The sequence below is a fragment of the Delphinapterus leucas genome, chromosome 7, assembly GCF_059928025.1.
Source record: "Delphinapterus leucas isolate spDelLeu-1000000601 "Yukka" chromosome 7, BTC_Dleu_Yukka2, whole genome shotgun sequence".
Classification (NCBI taxonomy): Eukaryota; Metazoa; Chordata; class Mammalia; order Artiodactyla; family Monodontidae; genus Delphinapterus; species Delphinapterus leucas.
In genome coordinates, this window is record NC_143135.1 from 35,839,504 (window position 1) to 35,860,070 (window position 20,567).

The following is a 20,567-nucleotide window of genomic DNA, read 5'->3' on the forward strand; positions in this document are numbered from 1 at the left end:
TAACAATGGTATTCTACACCATAGAGCTGTTATGAGAACTAAATATGTTAATACATGTAAAAAGGTTTGGAACAGTAAAGCTAATTAGTTTAACTAAAAAAAATTAAGAGCTACTTAAAAAATATATTTGTAAAGGCTAGTGAGAATTTTTAACTTACATTTAATAGAGAATTAAGGCTTACCAGATTGTCCAGAATTATATAATATTTAGTGAATGGTCCTATATTAAAATCCACGAGTCAGAACTAAAATTATTTTTCCCCCCGCCCCAGGAGTCACTTTTTTTTTCAGACCAGCCAAAACTATACGCATTGTGTGCATACAAAAGAAAAAAGATAAAAATAAGAAAACTTTCTTTAAAATTAAGAAACAAAATTTTAAACCCAATTGAAATAATTTGATCAGGTTGGCCAAATTAGTGCCAATTCCAGCTTCAAGATTCTTCCTGTGAAGATAGAGAGATTTGTTTCGCTGCGCTAAAAAAGTTAATTTTACTTAATCTTCTGAACTTTAGTATTTATACTTAAGACTTTCCTATATGTCTGCTTCCATTTAAAATTATAAACACCAATAAGCACTTTTCCACATACCCCATAATGATCACCTTAGTTAAGATCAGAATCCTGATCAAACAATATTAGAGAGTTTCTAAGGTTCTAACTATTTAAACAATGTAATTTTCACATTAGAGAAATGAGTACTAGCAAGGTTAAATGAGGTATTTTAGGTCACGTAGCTGGAAAAATAATACTGGACAATTTTCAGATCCCCTCATAAACACTGGCCTTAAGATTCAATTCCCAATGCTGCTAACTAAACTCAACAAGAGATAAGAGTGCAAATAAGCAAAACAAAGATAATCATCCCCGGCAGCAAAAACATCCTTTCATAAATGCCATGTCTTTACTTCCCATTTTTTAGAGTCAGCTAACATTATGAGGTCAGAGAGTTTCTGAAAGCAAATAATCAAATGTTTTTGTTGATACATGTAAAGGATTTAGCAGAGTGCCTGGCACAGAGTTAACACATAAAACCTACAAAGGACCATTTTTTATAACTCTAATTTGGCAGAAGTCATCATATGGGGTCAGCTACTATGAGGTAGAATTGGGCTAAAATGGATTGAAGCAGAAGGCTAAAGCACGTCTTTCTTTTTTCGTCTTTTCCCATTCCATTTTTTCCCCCTTTTTCTCTCTTCATTGGTGTATAATTAAAAACAATACTTTATTCCTGATAATACCTTTTTTATTTCTGTAGCAAGATATTTCTTGTATATGACAAGGCTTCTATTCTGTCAAAGCAGTTTCTAAACTTTATGTTAAAGAATAACTAAACTAGCAAATCAGTAGAAAAGCATTCCTTCAAAACAAGAATAGATTATACATATTCATATTTAGTCTATCTACTAAATATGCCACATTATGACTATGATTATGATTTTGGCCACACCGCGGGGCTTGTGGGATCTTAGTTCCCCTACCAGGGATCAAACCTGGGCCCTGGCAGTGAAAGCGCCAAGTCCTAACCACTGGACCCCGAGAATTCCCAAGCCACATTATTTATTACTCAATGAAGACTGACAATTTTACTGGTCATTTATTTCACTTAGTATCCAGATATCTGCTCAACTATTACCTCCTCAAAAGGGATTTTCTTAATGTCTCCACATAAAATATCTTCTTTTTCCCCCACCGAACTCTATCTCTTTACCCTGCTTTGTACTCTATCATAGCACTTAAAATTGGTTATTTTAAAATGCTGTTTTGCTTTCTAAAATTAAAATTCTCAAATAATAATAGTGGTGAAAACTGCCAAAGTTCATAGTATTAAGTGTTCTTTTATGGAATATCTTATTTAATTCTTCCCTAAAGCACACGTTATTGTTATTTCCATTTAACTAATGAGGAAATTAAGGCTTAGAAACGTTAAATAACCTAAAATCCTAAGACTTAAAAAAAACAGCTCACAGTCACAGAAACAGTTGAACAAGTCAGAATTTGGAACCTTGGTCTGCCAGACTACAGAGGTCAAGTTCTGAATAACTATTCTATGTTGCTTCTTAAATTGATTTACCGGATTGAAAATAAGACTTGGTATTTGTATTATATTATACTACATTTGTAATTAAGGACTCAAGTGTTCTGAAATAAGAAAATTCCCATAGAGCATATTAAACAAGATTAGAATTTACAATAGGTATCTGATTAACATTTCAGAGTGAAAGCTTATTTGGCAAGTGGCTGTTAGCCACCATTCACTGTGAAAAATATGACTTTAGAAAATCAATGAATATACTAGAATATATGTAGAAACAAAACTTAACATTTGTGAGATAAATGAAAATGTCTAGTTAAAAATATTAGCAGATGAAAAGTTTCATATATGGATTGCTTGCGGTTATTGTCCTTTCTCTCAACTTTCCACTTTGCTGAACTTCATTTTACTATAGGCTCCCTACGTGATAGAATAGGCTTTAATTTCCTGGGAATTGTCCTTGGTTCTGAACCAAGTCATTTATTACTGATATCAGAAGGCTGTGCTCCAAATGCCCTGCTCATCTGCAGTGTAATTCAGACTGTAATTTCACAGGCTGCTGCCTCACCTGTAGGGGTGCCATCTGGAAGAGAATTATACCCAATACTTCTCCCATGATGCTCATGGGGCACTTTTCTTCCCAAACTGACATTCACTTTTTAAAATTAAAATTTGCATTTACACTTCAAAAATTAATAACTACAAAAGTAACACACTGGATCAAATCTGGAACTAGAAGAACCATTAACATTATTTACTGAAATAGGAACCTTATTTTAAAATGCCTGCTCATGGTATCTTCTTGGAATAGATAAATTAATGATAAAAGAAACTTGTGATACCTTCAGAATAAGGTGCTTCCCTTGACTAATTTTTTTTTCAGTTCAAATAACTGAATTACTGACACACGCTTAGGTAGAATTAACTGTTTAAAAAAGTGAGGCAAGGGGAAGGCAACAATAAAATGACGAGTTTATGTGTAGAAAGTCTAGTGACAAACAGTCAATAATCTGGATTTATTTAAAGATAAAAAATAAAGATTTATTTAAAAATATTTAAAGATTACTTCCAACAAATAAATAAACCTACGAAATCTAATCTCAAATTCTTAAGTACATTTCTGAAGCATAATAAATATTTGATGACTTCTTTTTCAATACTCCTCTCAATTCTATAAGATTTACTATAGATAGAATTTTATCCAATGTGACTGGGACTAGTAGTCAGTTAACTGAAAACAACATGTTTTAAGTAAAAACATACAAATGTAGATTTGTTTACCAATATTACCAATATCCACTTGCCAAGTGGAGAATCCTTCAATCCTATAATTTCCACCCTCACTCCTAAGTCCTTCACGATTGTTTTAGTGCTTTATTTTACAACAATTTTTTTCTTACAATATTGTTCAATAGTTTATGTTAATATTAACTGATTTTTGATAAATAAGTAGGCAAACAAATACAGTAAGCTCTTGGTAAACAATACAATCCAACTGATAGGAGCAGAAGAGGAGCAGCACACTAAAGGTACCTCATTAGCCTAAGTGTTCAGGCAGCCATAGGAATCTAGCAGATGTTATACAAAAAGAATGCAAAGCATCATTAATTTGGTGAATTAAACGCAGGTTGGTTAGGAAGCTTCAATTGTACATGCATGTGACAAAGTATACTGTCATGATGTCACCTTTTAAGGAAAAACTTCCTTGATGCCTCAGACTAGGTCAGGTGGCCTGTATAATATCATCTAAGTTGAGGTATGAGTTATTATCAATGCATAGAAATGAGAACTCTAAAACAGGGTTTCTTAACCTTGGCACTACCAACATTTTGGGCCAGATAATACTTCCTTGTAGGGGCTGTTCTGTCCACTGTAGGGTATTTAAGCAGCACTCTCCTCCAGTCCCCATCTCTCCTGAACTGCTGTAACCTAAAATGTTTCCAAGACATTTCCCATTACCCATATATCCCAGGGAGGCAAAATTAGACATGCTCCCTCCACTGCTGAGAATCACTGCTCTAGAGATATAACAAAAATAATTAGATAAGCATCTTCTCCTCATCTACAGTGCTCTCTGCTAGAAATGTACCAAACTTAAGATTTTACAGGATGTGCTCGATCTTGTCTGATCTTAGAAGATTTAAAGGATGTAAAAGAACCTCTATTTACTTCATTGTTATATTTATAATAGCCTTAGACATTGAACATCTAAACTGCAAAGTTTTTTCAGTGATTCCCGAGCCTGTGATTTGACTCTTTCACCTTAAAATGTGCTAATACTAACCATTTTATTTATCACAAATATGATAAGGACGTTACATGAGAATTTTAAAGTAATTATGTAAAATACTTTTGGGTAAGATACTTTCCTTACTGATAACTCTACGGTAACCGAGACAGATTATATTACACTTTCACACACCTGGAAAAATGCAAGGTGTCCGATGATATCAAGCAACAAGAATATCTGTATCCTTTGCACTCATGTGCCATAAAATGGGTAAAAAAATAATGCTTTAAACATGAACACACAGACATCTTTGTTCAATGTTTTATGTATTTGGTTAAGATAAATTTCTTAAAGCAGAATTTCTGCATTAAAGGATATGCACATTTAAAATTTTGACCTGTGTCATAAAACTGCCCCATAGAAAGACTATGACAATTTTTACTACCAGAACTACATGAGTGTACTAAAAACTTAAATGTAAATGGGGAAGGTATGAAGTTTTATACACACACACATATATATCTCCATGTTCTGGGCGGGGGAAAGTACTAACCATAAAGAAAAAGACTAATAAATTTGACATTAAAATTTAGAACCTCTGTTCATCAAAAGACATCAGAAGAATAAAAAATAAGTCACAGAGTTTGGAAAGATAACACACACATTTCCATCTCCAACAAGGAACAGTAATCAACAAGAAAAATGCGGGCAACCCAAAAGAAAAATGGGCTAAAAAAATTATATACAGTTACGAGCCAGGAAATCACCAATAACCATATGCAGACATGCTGAATTTCATTAGTAATTCAAACACAATGAGACTACCAAATGATTACCAGATTGGCAATAATTACAAAGTTATGCAATATCCAGTGTGGCAAATCTATGGGGCAATGAGGTAAAAATACTTTGATCCATCCCTCCTTCCCTTCCTATTCTTTTTATTTTTTGAAGTATAGTTGGTTTACACAAAGTGGTGTTAGTTTCAGGTGCACAGCAAAGTGATTCAGTTATACATACATACATGTATTTTTTTTCAGATTCTTTTCCATAGGTTATTAGAAGATATTGAATACAGTTCCCTGTGTAAACAGTAGGTCCCTGTTATATATATATATTTATATTATATATAGTAGTGTGTATATGTTAATCCCAAACTCCCAATTTATCACCCCTCCTTCCCCTTTGGTAACCATAAATTTGTTTTCTATGTCTGTGAGTCTGCTTCAATTTTGTAAATAAGTTCATTTGTATCTTTTTTTTTTTTAGATTCCACATAAAAGTGATATCATATTTGTCTTTCTCTTACGTGAGTTAATATAATCTCTAGGTCCATCTATGTTGCTGCAAATGGCATTATTTCATTCTTTTGTATGACTAATATTCCATTGTATATATATGCTACATCTTCTTTATCTACTCATCTATCGATGGACTTTTAGGTTGCTTCCATGTCTTGGCTATTATAAATAGTGATGCTATGAACCCTTCGGTACACGTATCTTTTTGAATTAATTTTCTCCAGATATACACCCAGGAGTGGAATTGCTAGACCATATGGCAACTCTATTTTTAGTTTTCTAAGGAACCTTCATTCTGTTCTCCACAGTGGCTGTACCAATTTACATCCTCACCAACAGTGTAGAAGGATTCCTTTTTTCCCCACACCCTCTCCAGCATTTATTATTTGTAGACTTTTTGATGATGGCCATTCTGATCGGTGTGAGATAATGCCTCATTGTAGTTTTGATTTGCATTTCTCAAATAATTAGCACTATCGAGTACTTTTTCATGTGTCTGTTGGCCATCTGCATTTCTTCTTTGGAGAAAGATACATCTGTATTTCTAAAACAATATTCCAATCCTGCACGGTGATTGAAAAAAATCATTAATTATAACTGGAAATTCTACTTTTAAAAATACAACTAAATTACTTGCTAGCACTTTTACTGATGAGAATTAATTAAGTTATACTTATATGTAACATGGTGGTCCTACAAAACTCGTAAACTATAGATGTTTGAGACTACAGGAAAGATGAACTCTATTAACAGTATGATTCAGGGCTTAAAGAACAAGATCTCATTCCGTTTCCTGCACTAATGCATTTTAGGAGCTCCTGATCCTCTAAGTACAACATATACGCCAGAAGAAAAAAAAGAACATCTAGTTAGATGCATCAGTAAGCTGGCTTTCACCTTGAGAGCCATTTGCTAAAGCTAGTAAATAAACATGGAAAAACGGGAGATAAAACCCATGGTCCAGCCAAAGTGAGGAATATAAGACCCAAATAACAAAACAGAGACAACCAAATATATCTACAGAGTAAATGTAAATTTAAAATCTCACCTGCTGCCACCCTGCTCCCTCCCTGACAACCCAGTTTAGAATCTTGGTGCTGGGTGGTCAAACACATACTCCCCTCCACCCCAACCCCGCCTCCAATAATTCTTAACATAAGCCAGTCCTCATGCAAATATACAATCTTAATTTACAATGTCTAGGTGGCAGGAAAAACCTCAGCAGTTTAAAAGTGATTCTGCAACATACTCTGTTGTCAAGACTGTGAAAAAACAGGTATTCTCATATTACTGTTGGTAAGAAAGCAGAATGGTAAAGTAAGTGCTGAGGAGAATTTGGCAAAAACTGTTAAGATTGCATATGCATATGCATTAACCCTTTGACCCATCAATCCCACTTCCAGGAAGATGAAATGAAATATGTACAAGAATGTTCAACACAGTATTAGCTGTAACAGCAAAAGAATGATAGAAATTTAAATGAGTGTTAGTTATATACATTATATTTATCTGTACAATGGAGTATTATATAGCCATAGAAAGGAATGAGGTGTATCTTTCTATAATGATACAGAGTGATGGCCAAGATATAATTTTAAATTTAAAAAGCAAAGCATAGAACAATGCATAGAGTATGTTAACTCTGCGTAACATAGGGTGAAAATATAAATATATACATATCTAATATCTTTTTAATAAACCAAAAGCTAAAAAAAAAAATTTTTAAAGGTTATCTGTTCACTAAGGGACAAAAGGAATGGAACCACATAAATGTTTTTGTAATTAAAACAAAATTAAACTAAAAAAGGAAAAAGAAGCAATTCCCCCAGACTGAAGAAAAGGTAAACAAATAAATCTGATTGTATGTCAAGTTCGTTACATAACCAGAGGAAAATAATTAATTCAAGTAACTTTGAAACACAGTACTTAGACTGTGTATTTCCATGAGATATACTCTAGGACAAAAGAAAATATAGAGGGATCATAAACTGCATTAGAAATCTTATTGTTAGTAGTAAAATTGATATAACAAATTTAAAACTATTATAGGTAATCTATTATATGATAAAGTAAATAAACAATTATTATTTTAAGAATATTTTCTACATAGAAGAAAAAGAGATACAGTACAAAATTAAAGACTCTAAGTAAAAATTCCATAATCTTAAATTGGAAATATCAGTGTAAGCTCATGGTTTTTTTAATATTAAAAAAAATAGCTATACCTGTCCTCTAAGAACAACATACAACCAATGGCAGTACAGTAGCAATGAGCACTCCTAGAACCCAGACTGTGATCTCTATATATACTGTTTTCCAATGAAAGAACCAGGATTCTTTGATTCCATGTTTAGGCAGTATAAAATGACTGTAAAATATCTTATAGTACCAGAAAGTATAATCTGAAACATAAACATACTTATATTTTCTGTTTTTCATTATTATATTGAAGACAACTAGGAATTGTTAAAGGGATATAAGAGGCAAGTTCAAATGTCTGTCATTAGCTAAAAATAGACCAATTCGAACACCAAAAATAGTAATTACAATGGTTCAAAACACATCAAATATGTTAAAAGTCCATGAGTTCATAATGACACTAAAAACAAACCAAAAAAATCCCTTTAGAAAATGCTAGGGAAACAGTTCATTATTCTGAAAATGTTAAGTAGAAAATATACGGCATTTATCTCCTTTTTCCTATATAAACTATAGTTTATAACCAAATGTTTGATGAGAGTACTTACAGAATAACTTCACCTAACAAAGAATAAATGATATAATTAGAATATCACAATTTTATAACTTCTAATGAAATAATGAATCTAAGAAATCATTTTCAATGAATTCTAAAATCTTCAAGTCAAAGGCTGATAGGGAACTTTATAATAAGTAGATTAGGCTGACAACTCCAAAAGCAATTATCAATCTCAATGTAACAGAGATAGCCAAACACGAAGAGTCCCCTGACTCAATACAATAGAAACCAATCACCACCATCACACATGAGGTGTTCTAGGGGGAAAAACCCCTTGAATTTGTTAATCCTCTATTTCTTGACCTTGTATTTCAAGTTTACAAGAAATACAAGGGATAGAAAAACATATTAAATGACACCATGAGGATGTAATCATCAAAATCCAGACTGTGGAAAATTCTACAGGAAAAATGGTCCAGTTTCTTCAAAGAATTGCATGATAAAAAAAAAAGAGGAAGGTGAACCTACAGATTAAGATATTTTAGATACCAAGATTTTGATACCAAGAGCATGATGCATAAAAATAAAAACGTAATTTGTACCTCATCAATATTAAAAACTTTTGCTCTGCAAAAGGCTCTGTTAAGAGGACTAGTTACAAAGTGGGAGAAAATATTTGTAAACTACATATATGATAAAAGAACTGGTAAAAAGAACTATCAAACTCAACACTGAAAAAATGTCCAATTAGAAAATGAACAAAAGACAGAAACACACAATTCACTGAAGAGGAGATACAGACAGCAAATAAATATATGAATAGATGTTTCACATCATAAGCCATTAGAGAAATGCAAATTAAAAGCACAATGAGATATAACTACACATCAGTGGCTTAAATAAAAACAACAGTGACAATAGGAAATGTTGGCAAGGATGTGGTGACACTGGATCACTTATATGTTGCTAGTAGGAATAGAAAATAGTACAGCCCCTCTGGAAAATAATTTGACAGTTTCTTATAGAACTAAACGTACAACTACTATATGATTGGTAATTATACTCTTGGGCACTTCTCTGAAAGAAATGAAAACTTATGTTCACACAAAAATCTATACACAAATGTTCATAAAGCTTTATCTGTAACAGCCCCAAACTACTGGATGTCTTTCAAAAGACGAATGGTTAAACCAACTGTGGTACATCCACACCATAGAATAATACTCAGAAATAAGGAACAGACTACTGACACGAGTCATAATTTGGATGAATTTTCAGTGAATTATGCTAAGTGAAAAAAGCCAGTCCCAAAAGGTCAGATACTGTATGATTCCATTTACATAGCATTTTTTATTTGATGTGGACCATTTTAAAAGTCTTTATTGAATTTGTTACAATATTGCTTCTGTTTTATGTTTTGGTGTTTTGGATGCCCAAGGCATAGGGGATCTTAGCTGCTGACCAGGGATCCAACCCCCAGCCCCTGCACTGGAAGGTGAAGGCTTAACCCCTGGAACGCCAGGGAAGTCTCCTACACAGCATTCTTGAAAAGACAAAATGAAAGAAACTGAGAAAAGATTAGTGTTTACCACAGGTCAAGGCTGGGATTGGACAAGGACAATAGGAGGGCTCCTTGTAGTGATGGAACTGTTCTGTATCTCAATGATATCAACATCAGTATCCTGGTTGTGCCATTGCATGACAGTTTTTCAAGATGTTATCATTCACAGAAACTGGGTATAAAAGTACAGGGAATCTCTGTGTAATTTTTTATAATTGTATGTGATAATCTACAATTATCTCAAAACCAAAAGCTTAATTAAAGATTTATGAGGGCTTCTCTGGTGGCGCTAGTGGCTTGACAATAGTCAAGACACGGAAACAACTCAAGTCCCCATCACCAGATGACTAGCTTAAGATGTGATACACACACACACACACACACACACACACACACACAGAGGAATATTACTCAGCCACGAAAAGTAATGAAACACTGCCATTTACAGCAATGTGGATGGACCTAGAGAATTTTATGCTTAGTGAAATAAATCAGACAGAGAAAGCCAAATACTATATATCATTTATATGTGGAATCTAAAAATTAACACAATTAATGTATATGCAAAACAGAAACAGACTCACAGATATATGAAACATTACCAAAGGGGAGAGGGAAAGGGGAAGGGACAAATTAGGGGTATGGGATTAACAGATACAAACTACCATATATAAAATAGATAAGCAACAAGGATATGCTACATAGCATATGAATCACACCCATTATCCTGTAATAATCTATTAACGGAATATAATCTGCAAAAATCCTGAATCACTATGCTGTACACCTGAAACTAACAGAATATTGTAAGTCAACTATACTTCAATTGAAAAAACAAACCTAGAAGTAAAAAAAAAAAAAGGAAAGTAAAAAACAATGGATATGTTTAACAGATTAAAACTAACTTCAGAAAGAATTGGTGGACTGAACTGAAAAAAATTATCCAGAATGCAGTCCAGAAAGCCAAAACATTAGAAAATATGAAAAGGTGAGGAGGCATGGAAGATGGAGAAGTCTAATAAATATACAATGGTAAGTCTAGAAAGATTTATTAAACAAGATATGAAAAACTCAAACCATAAAGAAGTTTGATAAATTTGATACACAAAAATTAAGAATGTCTATTCATCAAATCATATCAAAAAAATAATGAACTGACAAGCCACACACTGCCAACAAACATAATTGATAGAGAATAATGTATCTGTCAAGACAAGCTGGGTTACCCTGCATTAACAAACACCATCCAAATAATCACCTAAAACAAAAAAAAAAGGTTTATTTCTGGTATTACAGGTTGACAAGAAGCATTGCTTATTATAATCACTAAGGGAGTCAGGCAAGTCATAGGGCCACATCTAACTTCAAAGGAGACAGAAAGATAAATTCTCCTATGTGCCCAGAAACAAGGAGAAGCAAAAGATATGAGAATAGCCCTAGGACTTCCCTGGTGGCGCAGTGGTTGAGAGTCCGCCTGCCGATGCAGGAGACACGGGTTCATGCCCCGATCCGGGAAGATCTCACATGCCGCAGAGTGGCTGGGCCCGTGAGCCATGGCCGCTGAGCCTGCGCATCCGGAGCCTCCGCAACGGAAGAGGCCACAACAGTGAGAGGCCCGCGTACAGCAAAAAAAAAAAAAGAATAGCCCTAGTAACACATTGGTAACTAGAATAAATAAGAAACTCTTTCAGAAAAATAATAAAAAGACAAAAATCCCAAATACAATGATAAGCAAAATAAATGAACAGAAATTTCATAGAAGACAATGCCAAAATGAGCTATAAGCGCATTTAAAACTGTTAGTTCTTACACATTTATATAACTGCACTCTAGAATTTCCCTCCCAAATTACATAAAGAAATGAACAAAAATTAGCAATTAAAACCAGTCAATAATACTGTTTATCTTGAGAACATGTATGCAATGGGTTGTATGTGCTTGGTTATATAAAAGGGTGAGATTTCTTTCTGTTTTTGTAATCTCTTAGTGGATTGCCAGTGATGCAAATCATATTCTGGTTTCATGTTTATTTAATAAAATAAAATTTATTTAAAATTGTGTTCTTTCTCTTTTAAAAAATATAGTCATGGGCTTCCCTGGTGGTGCTAGTGGTTGAGAGTCCGCGTGCCGATGCAGGGGACATGGGTTCATGCCCTGGTCCGGGAAGATCCCACATGCCGCGGAGTGGCTGGGCCCGTGAGCCACAGCCGCTGAGCCTGTGCGTCTGGAGCCTGTGCTCCGCAGCAGGAGAGGCCACAGCAGTGAGAGGCCCGCGTACCGCAAACAAAATAATAAAAATAAAATAAAAAAAATATAGTCACAACACAACTGAACCAGAAAAGACAAAATAACAGCAAAACTGACTTCCATAATAAGAAAAAAATACCATAAAATGTATATTCTTCAGGGGTTTTGTGGTTCTGCAATAAGAGGGTCCCTCACAGCACTTAGTTAAGCCTTAACACAAGAAGTACCAGTGCCTTTGTTTTTTTAATGGTAGATTAATTCTAAAATATGACAGAAGTTTAGTTTTTCTTTTAATAACAGCATTTCAGAAAAAAAGTAACAGAACTATTTTTTTTAATTACTTAAATCAGTACTTAGAAATATAAGCCTCAAATGCAAAATATTAGAAAATGAAAATCTGAAAATCAATGATCTAATAAGCTTCGATTTCAAGAAGCTAGAATAAAAGCAGCAAGTCAAACTAAAAGAGTAGAGGGAAATAATAAGGTCAGAAATAAATAATAGAAAATAAATGTATGATAGAAAAAAATCAACAAAGCCAAAATTTGGGGTCTTTGAAAAGCGTATTAAATGATAAACCCTTAGCAAAACTGATCAAGACAAATCACATTTAATTTCTTAATGAAAAAGAAATTTCATTAAGGGAACAGATTAAGCCTCGGGTTTATTCTTCCTTTTACTGGACCGAAGCACAAATTAATAAAAATAAGGTTGAAGACTGAATTCATGAAAAGGTCAGTTAACCTCACATTCATTCAACTTCAAAGCTGTAGTCCTGACTTTAAATTGGGTATCTCCAAATAAATATTCTAGTATTAAAAAGGTATAGAGAAAAGAGAGTGAAAATGGAGCCAACCAAATCAATGTATACCCACCATTGAAAAATTTACTCAAAACAAGTAATGTATTGAGAGGTCAAGAAAGTCGTTAATAAGAACAGATCAACATTTAATGTTAACTAACTCCAGCTAAAATTTTCATTTCACCTAAATAAATAATTACTTCAGAGTCCTGTCACCTAAATTTTGCCAACTTGGAGGATCTATTAAAGAGAGTATGAAAGATCTATGCTAAAACTAAGAGGACAATTATCTCCATCAAGTCCTTTAAATCAGTTTCAAAAAGCAGTGTAAGTCATGGTTTCTTAAACTTGTCCCTTAAAGTATTTCTAATGGTTAAAGAGAATGAATTGGAATTCCCAAGGAATTAGGGAGTACCTTACTAAAATCAGCTCTGCAAGGGCTCAAAAAAGAAGGCAGGTGTTTTACTTTAAAAATCTGTAAGAATTTTGCATTCCACTCCATAAAAATACTAATAATGCCCCCCTTGAATCTTCACACAGATATAATTTGTTATTTCTCAAACACATGATTGGGGGTTCTCTAAATCCAGGTTGTGGAGCACTGGAGCAGGTATTATTTATTACAAATTGGTGGCATTCATATGATTACTCAAGGCTTGTGAATCAAATATCTGTCCTAAGATAATTCTTAAGTAGAACCACTTCATACTAATTATTATAGTAATTATGACTGAGACAACTGAGTTACATGAAACAATCTGAGTTTGTAATGAATGCCCATCTGTCTGCGAATGCAAACTTAAAATTTAGGAGCTTACTTTCACTCCCAGGTAGAGGTAAACAGTTTTACTGAAAAAAAAAATTTTTAATTGCTATACAATTTTGAGTTTGAAATAAAAATTAACAAATATTTCATGTTCTCTGGCTAATATAGTGAAAAGTTTCTGTAAGGACAGTTGATACATACTCCTGAATAACTTATGCCCTTTATCTTCATAATTAGAATAATTTAAAACTCATTGAGCAAACATTAAGCACAACTAGAATGCAACATGGATTATGGAGAGCCAAAAAGCAAATAAATCCAATTGAATCAATCACGTATGATGCACTGAATCTCTTAGCAAACGCAACTTCCAGAAATGTGATGAAAGAGATATAAAACATCTAAAATATTATGTTTCAAAAGCAAAAAGTTACCCACAACACATAACTGCTTCAACATAAACAACTTTCCTTAAGGGACTAAACATTTTCACTTAAATTTGGTCTCAAGCACAGAAAAAAAATAGCATATATTTGAATATGATACATATTACTATACTTTTCTAACATACCTGCAATATAAAATAGCCTGAGATCCACTTAAACAATTTCTCAAAGGGTTACATTTTCCCTACAGCTACCAAGATCCCACTATTACAAAACGGTCTCATCTCTAAAGTAAGAAATAAAATGGCTGCAGAGTGTCATGTGAATTTTAATTTAAACAAATATTAAGATTAAATAAAGGGGAGGATGGGGAGTGGTTAAGAGTGCAGCTAAGAACAAATGTAAAGATTATAAAACTGAAATAAGTATACATAAGAGGTCTATTTTTTTTGATAAATTTATTTGTTTTAATTTATTTTATTTTTGGCTGCGTTGCATCTTTGTTGCTGTGCGCGGGCTTTCTCTAGCTGCAGCGAGCAGGGGCTACTCTTCATTGCGGTGCATAGGCTTCTCATTGCAGTGGCTCTTCTTGTTGCAGAGCACAGGCTCTACGTGCGTGGGCTTCTGTAGTTGTGGCTTGCGGGCTCTAGAGCGCAGGCTCAGTAGTTGTGGCACACGGGCTTAGTTGTTCGAAGGCATGTGGCATTTTCCCGGACCAGGGCTCAAACCCGTGTCCCCAGCATTGGCAGGCAGATTCTTAACCACTGCGCCCACCAGGGAAGCCCAAGAGGCCTATTCTTAATTACATTTTTACTGTCTTTGTTTTCATTTTATTCTTAATTCAGATGTCAGCACATCTGTGAAAAAATCATGCTTATAAACCACAATTTTCCTTTCAGTGTTCAAATACAGTAACTATCTCTCTGTTAATATTTGGAGTACTCAAAAAAGTCCTACTGAATATGCATTTTATATTTTATGTAAAATAATTAGGTATTATCAGTACTACCTAAAATTTGTTTACAGAGCAGCAAACTGAGACTTTTTCTTGAAACATACATATAATACATTTTAATTCATATTAAGAAAAGTATCAAAAATATCCCTAACCCCAGTAATCCACATCCATCAGCTGATTATACTTCTTTGCACTCATTATAGGCAGAGTCAATTAGTAAATTCTAGCCATGGAAACAGAGGACCTTTTGCTCTTACAAAGGGCTAATAAGCCAAGGCAGAAGCCCCAAGAATGTTCTTCCCTCAAGTATTAATATTCTTTACTTCATGTATATTACCATTCCCAACTTTTATTTATTGAATAACCTACTCAAGCAGCTCATGCACTAGTTACAGATTGCTTAAAAGTTTGTGTAGGGCTTCCCTGGTGGCGCAGTGGTTGAGAGTCCGCCTGCCGATGCAGGGGACACGGGTTCGTGCCCCGGTCCGGGAGGATCCCACATGCCGCAGAGCGGCTAGGCCCGTGAACCATGGCCGCTGAGCCTGTGCGTCCGGAGCCTGTCCTCTGCAACTGGAGAGGCCACAACAGTGAGAGGCCCGCGTACCGCAAAAAAAAAAAAAAAAGTTTGTGTAACTTTCAAAACTGAATGGCTAATTACTGAGGTCTTATTATGTGCCAGAATGTTTTATGACATTTACAGGTATTAATTCCATTTAATCCTCACAAAAACCCTGTGAAGTGGGTACTACTGTTATCATCATTTTATAGAAAAGGAAACTGACTCACAGAGAGGTTCAGTAACATGCCCAAATTAACAAACCTAGGTGCAGCAAAACAGGGCCAAGAATTCAGGTGGTCTGACTCTGGAGCAATATTCTTAACTCTGTCACATGCTACATCCTTGCCTTCCTGTGATGTACAGAAAATTATAAATAAGATCGTGTCTGTGGCCAGTGAGTTTCTATCTGGGAAAGTTCTCTTATGATGTATATTCCCCCATCATTTACTAATGCTGATCCCTTTCACAGAATATGACCATACCAAGTAAATCCTGGTTCCCAGTCTCAAGAGAATTGAAAAAGGTACATGAACAATTAATTCTAATACACTGTAAAAGTGTATAATAGAAGCTTAAACTAAACCACAAAAGAAAGGAGAAAAGAGATTCTATATGTGATCAAGGGGCTAAAAGGGAAAGCTGCGTAAGGGAGGAGATGTCTGAGATGAGTCTTCCAGAACTACTAGCAGTTTGCCAGACAGGGAAGGTAAAACACACTAGAAGAAATAAGGCAGTTTGCTAACACATATTTTGCTCTCACTAATCATCAGTATCTTCCATTAAGGGGCAAACTATTTCTGCCAAAAACACACTAATAAAAACGTGACTTTAGAAATAGAAACAAAAGACTTTAAAACAACAGTAATCTTTGTTATCAAAGGAACATTTTTTACAGTTAATTTTACGTAACACTGTATTTTTGATTTTTAACCTTTGTTATTTTTTACTATTATTTTTTTAAAGATTATTTATTTATTTTATTTTTGGCTGTGTTGGGTCTTAGTTGCGGCACGCGGGATCTTTCGTTGCGGTGTGCGGGCTTCTCTCTAGTTGTGGTGTGCGGGTTTTCTCTTCTCTAGCTGTGGTGCGCAGGCTCCAGGGCACATGGGCTCTGTAGTTGTGGCACGCGGGCTCCAGGGCACGTGGGCTCTGTAGTTTGAGGCACGCAGACTCTCTAGTTGAGGCACATGAGCTCAGCAGTTGTGGCACGTGGGCTTAGTTGCCCCGCGGCATGTGGGAACTCAGTTCCCTGACCAGGGATCAAACCCGTGTCCCCAGCATTGAAAGGCGGACTCTTTACCACTGGACCGCCAGGAAAGTCCCTGTTATTGATTATTATTTATTGATTTTAAAAAATATACCAAAAATCTGGCAGTAAAAAGATGTCTTTTACTCTGATGGACCAACAGAAAAATAAGAAAAGCAAGAAAAAAAATGGCAAGAGGTATAGAGTTGAGGGAAAGTTATGTCTTACATTTCCTTATCTTGAACCACTGGACATATGAGATTATGTCTACTTTTAAGTAGACAAAACAACACATACTAGACATGTACAGTTTTATTTCGCTTAAAATTTTCGCAGTAATAAATATAAAAGAGGAAAAATAGAAGAGTTTAAAAAAATCCTTAAATTCAGGTCATAAGCATATTTCTTGGTATGGACAGGAAAGGCAAAAACACACCTGTACAACTGAAAATTTGTGTTGTTAATTAATCTCCAATACTTTCCCTAGCTCTAAGATTAATTCAACTTATCTAATTTACTGAACTACTTACATAATTATTATTATATCATTTAAGGCAAGAAAGACTGGGAAAGGCCACCTAATCCTTGTGGCAGTTGTCTGAAATGGCATGGTTTCACTGCCAGACCAAACTAAAACCAACAAAGACATTTCAACATGCACCAGTTGAAAATGTGACCTATGACAGGCTTCACGGCCCAGTTTCTGGACTGTTGATAAACCAAATCACAAGTCATGTTTCTAAGTGATAAAAACTATAAAATCCTGAAAAGCTATTTACAAACAATAAAGAATATTAAATATGAACAAAGAATACCCCATCATTGTGGGTGTGGGCCTCTGCATGCATGCACTATACAGACACACTTGTGTTGGTGAAAATGGGATGGGAAAGGTGACAAAATTTTAGGTCACTTCTGTGAAGAGCAAGCCTAGACAGAAAAATTACAAAGGACTTTAGACAACCTGAATGTATATTATAAGTGATCATGACAATGTAAATTCACCTAATGTATAATTTTCCTGACGGTCCTGATGACAGAAAATAACATGTCCAAACAAGAATCACCTCTGGCAGTTGTATCATGCAATGCCAGGATCTTATCTATCTATTTGTAAGGAGGTCATGCTGAAAACTTAGACGGAAAAGAGCAACACCAAATGAGTCAACCTGGCTTTACTGGCTCACAGGACAAGAATTAGGGATGCTTACTTTGAAGTTTTATTAGGTGATCAGAAATGGGAAGTCATAAAGAATGGCTCTGTTGGTACAGTAAAATGTAAAAAATGAGAACAGATACTCATAGGCATGAAAATTAACATCCTATAGAAATTAAACTCTTTTTATTTAAATTATAACAATTTTATCAAATAGAAATTTCATTCAATAAAAATGAAAATGTAAAATTAAATGCAAATCTAAATGTAGAAATGCATATATCTAAGAGACAAGTGATAGTTTATTAAACTGACATGCTAACAGCAATGATTTGGCTTTTAAAATTACATTCTTATCTAAGAACATCTTCCAAAATAAAAGCAAAGTTCATGAACAGCTGTAGACAAAAAACGTATCTAGATTAAGCCATGGATCAGTTAGTGGATCATAGTAGAAGAAAACAGATGTACATCTCTGCAATATATGATGCCTACATTGCTATACTGGATTACACATCCATTAAACATCTGTGTTCAATACTGCAGGGTATTTTCTTTTTTTGGCCCTTCCTTGTTGAAAATGCTTTTAAAAAGAGAAAAAAGTCTATGCTATAGCTTGAACTTGGATTATTCTAGATTTTTGCATCCTGACTGATGTAAAAAAAAAAAATCAAAGACAGAGGATTCTATGCAAGGTATTTTAATTTTAAATGCTGCTTCATGAAAATGTGGCTTTAAAATAAATTTAGAATAGTAAGTTGTTTGCCACTTGCCCATTGTTTAAGCCAAAGTAGGAATATCTGAAAAAAATCTTGAATATATTTTAGGAAGCATACCTTCTCCTTGTTTAATTATGTAATTAGAATTTTCCAGCTTCTCAGCTCAGAAATCCGAGTAGAAGTACCAAAGTTAGGAGGGGACTTACTTATAGAAGATACTATAAATGATACTGCCAAGCCACAAAGATGATTCGGTAACTGCCATAAATTACAGTGTCTAATGCTCCACCTAACACGTTTAACACAATCTGCTAGACTCCAACCTCACTGATGCTTACAAGGAAAAGGCAGATAGTAAGATAATGCAAACTCTTAAGCTACACCTTTGTGAAGAGGAAGAAAGAAAGTTCTTAGTTACCACTTCCTGGACACACATATTTGTTTCCCTTACTGAAGGGTTTCTGAAAGCACCTTGGTTCCAAACAACTGACCCCTTTCATCTCAGGTTCCAGTGACTCAGTATTGTTTCTGTGACACTGCCTTCCCGATAAAGGCAGAGATCATGCCTGACTAATCCTCCAAAATGAAAGGTGTCCTTTACATCAATTAGAGTCTAACTACAAGAGTTAGAGGAACAAAACGAAAAAGCACTGCTGCCCTTCTCCAATCAGACAGAAGAAAAAAGAAGGATGTCAAATGGATCTGAGGGCAAAATAAGCCCAAGACCAGCATACCTTCCAGTAAAGTTCACATCATAATTGTAACAATCTCATAAATTCACTCAACCTAGCTAAGTTATCATTTATTATTATACCAACTGGCTCTAAGATTTCAATTGCATATTAATATTTCTAGACCACATTTCAAGTTCTGAAATGAAAATTCCTAGAACATCACTACCCAGAAGGATAATTCTGCTAGGCAGGGCAAGAACTACCCAGCTAGTTAACTGAGGTAACAGGAAGTTTAGTGAAGTCTATCTTTTAGTTTGCTTCAAGTGTAATTCGGGGTAATTTTAAAGATGCATTTTCCAAGAAAAATAAAATGGTCCCTAGAGAAATGAGGATTATGTCAGCCAACATTTAGTATAAACTACTTAAAGTTGTTGCCAAGCAGATGCCTCAAATGTACTTTCTCCAAAACACCTTTTTGTAGTCTTTAAAAAGATGCTGAATTTTTAATTATACTAACTAAATTCATTCCTTCTCACTCAATTCATAAGGGAAATCAGGGTGCTGATACAAATTATTTGGCATAAGAAGAATAATGATATTGTGATCAAGAATTGTTAAAAGCCAAGCCTAGCATGAAAAAATCAACACACTGTTTCACATGCAAAAGAGTAACTGCCAACAACAGTGACTGTCAATGGGTCTAAATTAAAACCACTACATTAAAACTGAACATTTCAAAAGCTCCCTGAAGTCAGTGCAATTTTGCTAGAATTATTATTTTCTATGTTTATTCAAAATTTATAGAAAATTATAAAGCAAAACTCATTCTTTTCGAGAAGTTTTGATAAATTCATTTAATGAAAATACATGTTATCAAATACTTTTCTTTAAAAAAAGCTTAACAACTTCCAAATGGTTAAAAAAAAAATCTTCGTATATCTGGAAAATAATATATACTTGTCTTAATTGAAGTGGCATATCAGTGAGTTAAATCAGTTGACAATACCATTAGTTTTACTTTACAGACTCTTTAAAATAAATAGTCTTGATCTGTGGTTTCAAAAGCAAATTATAAAGCTATATATTGTACCTTAATTTTATTATCTTAATAATGCGAATAAATCCTATTTTATGTGATAAAGGACACGGATTACATGACCTAACAGATCAGAAAGACAGGATATTAAGTATGACAACAACAGTGGCAACATCACATTATTCTGACATAAA

General features: G+C 34.2%; 1 protein-coding gene across 10 annotated transcripts in view; it reads right to left on the minus strand.

Moving 5' to 3' along the window:
- Positions 1-20,567, minus strand: part of PRMT3 (protein arginine methyltransferase 3) — a 141,597-nt gene that overhangs the window by 67,366 nt on the left and 53,664 nt on the right. The window lies entirely within an intron of this gene.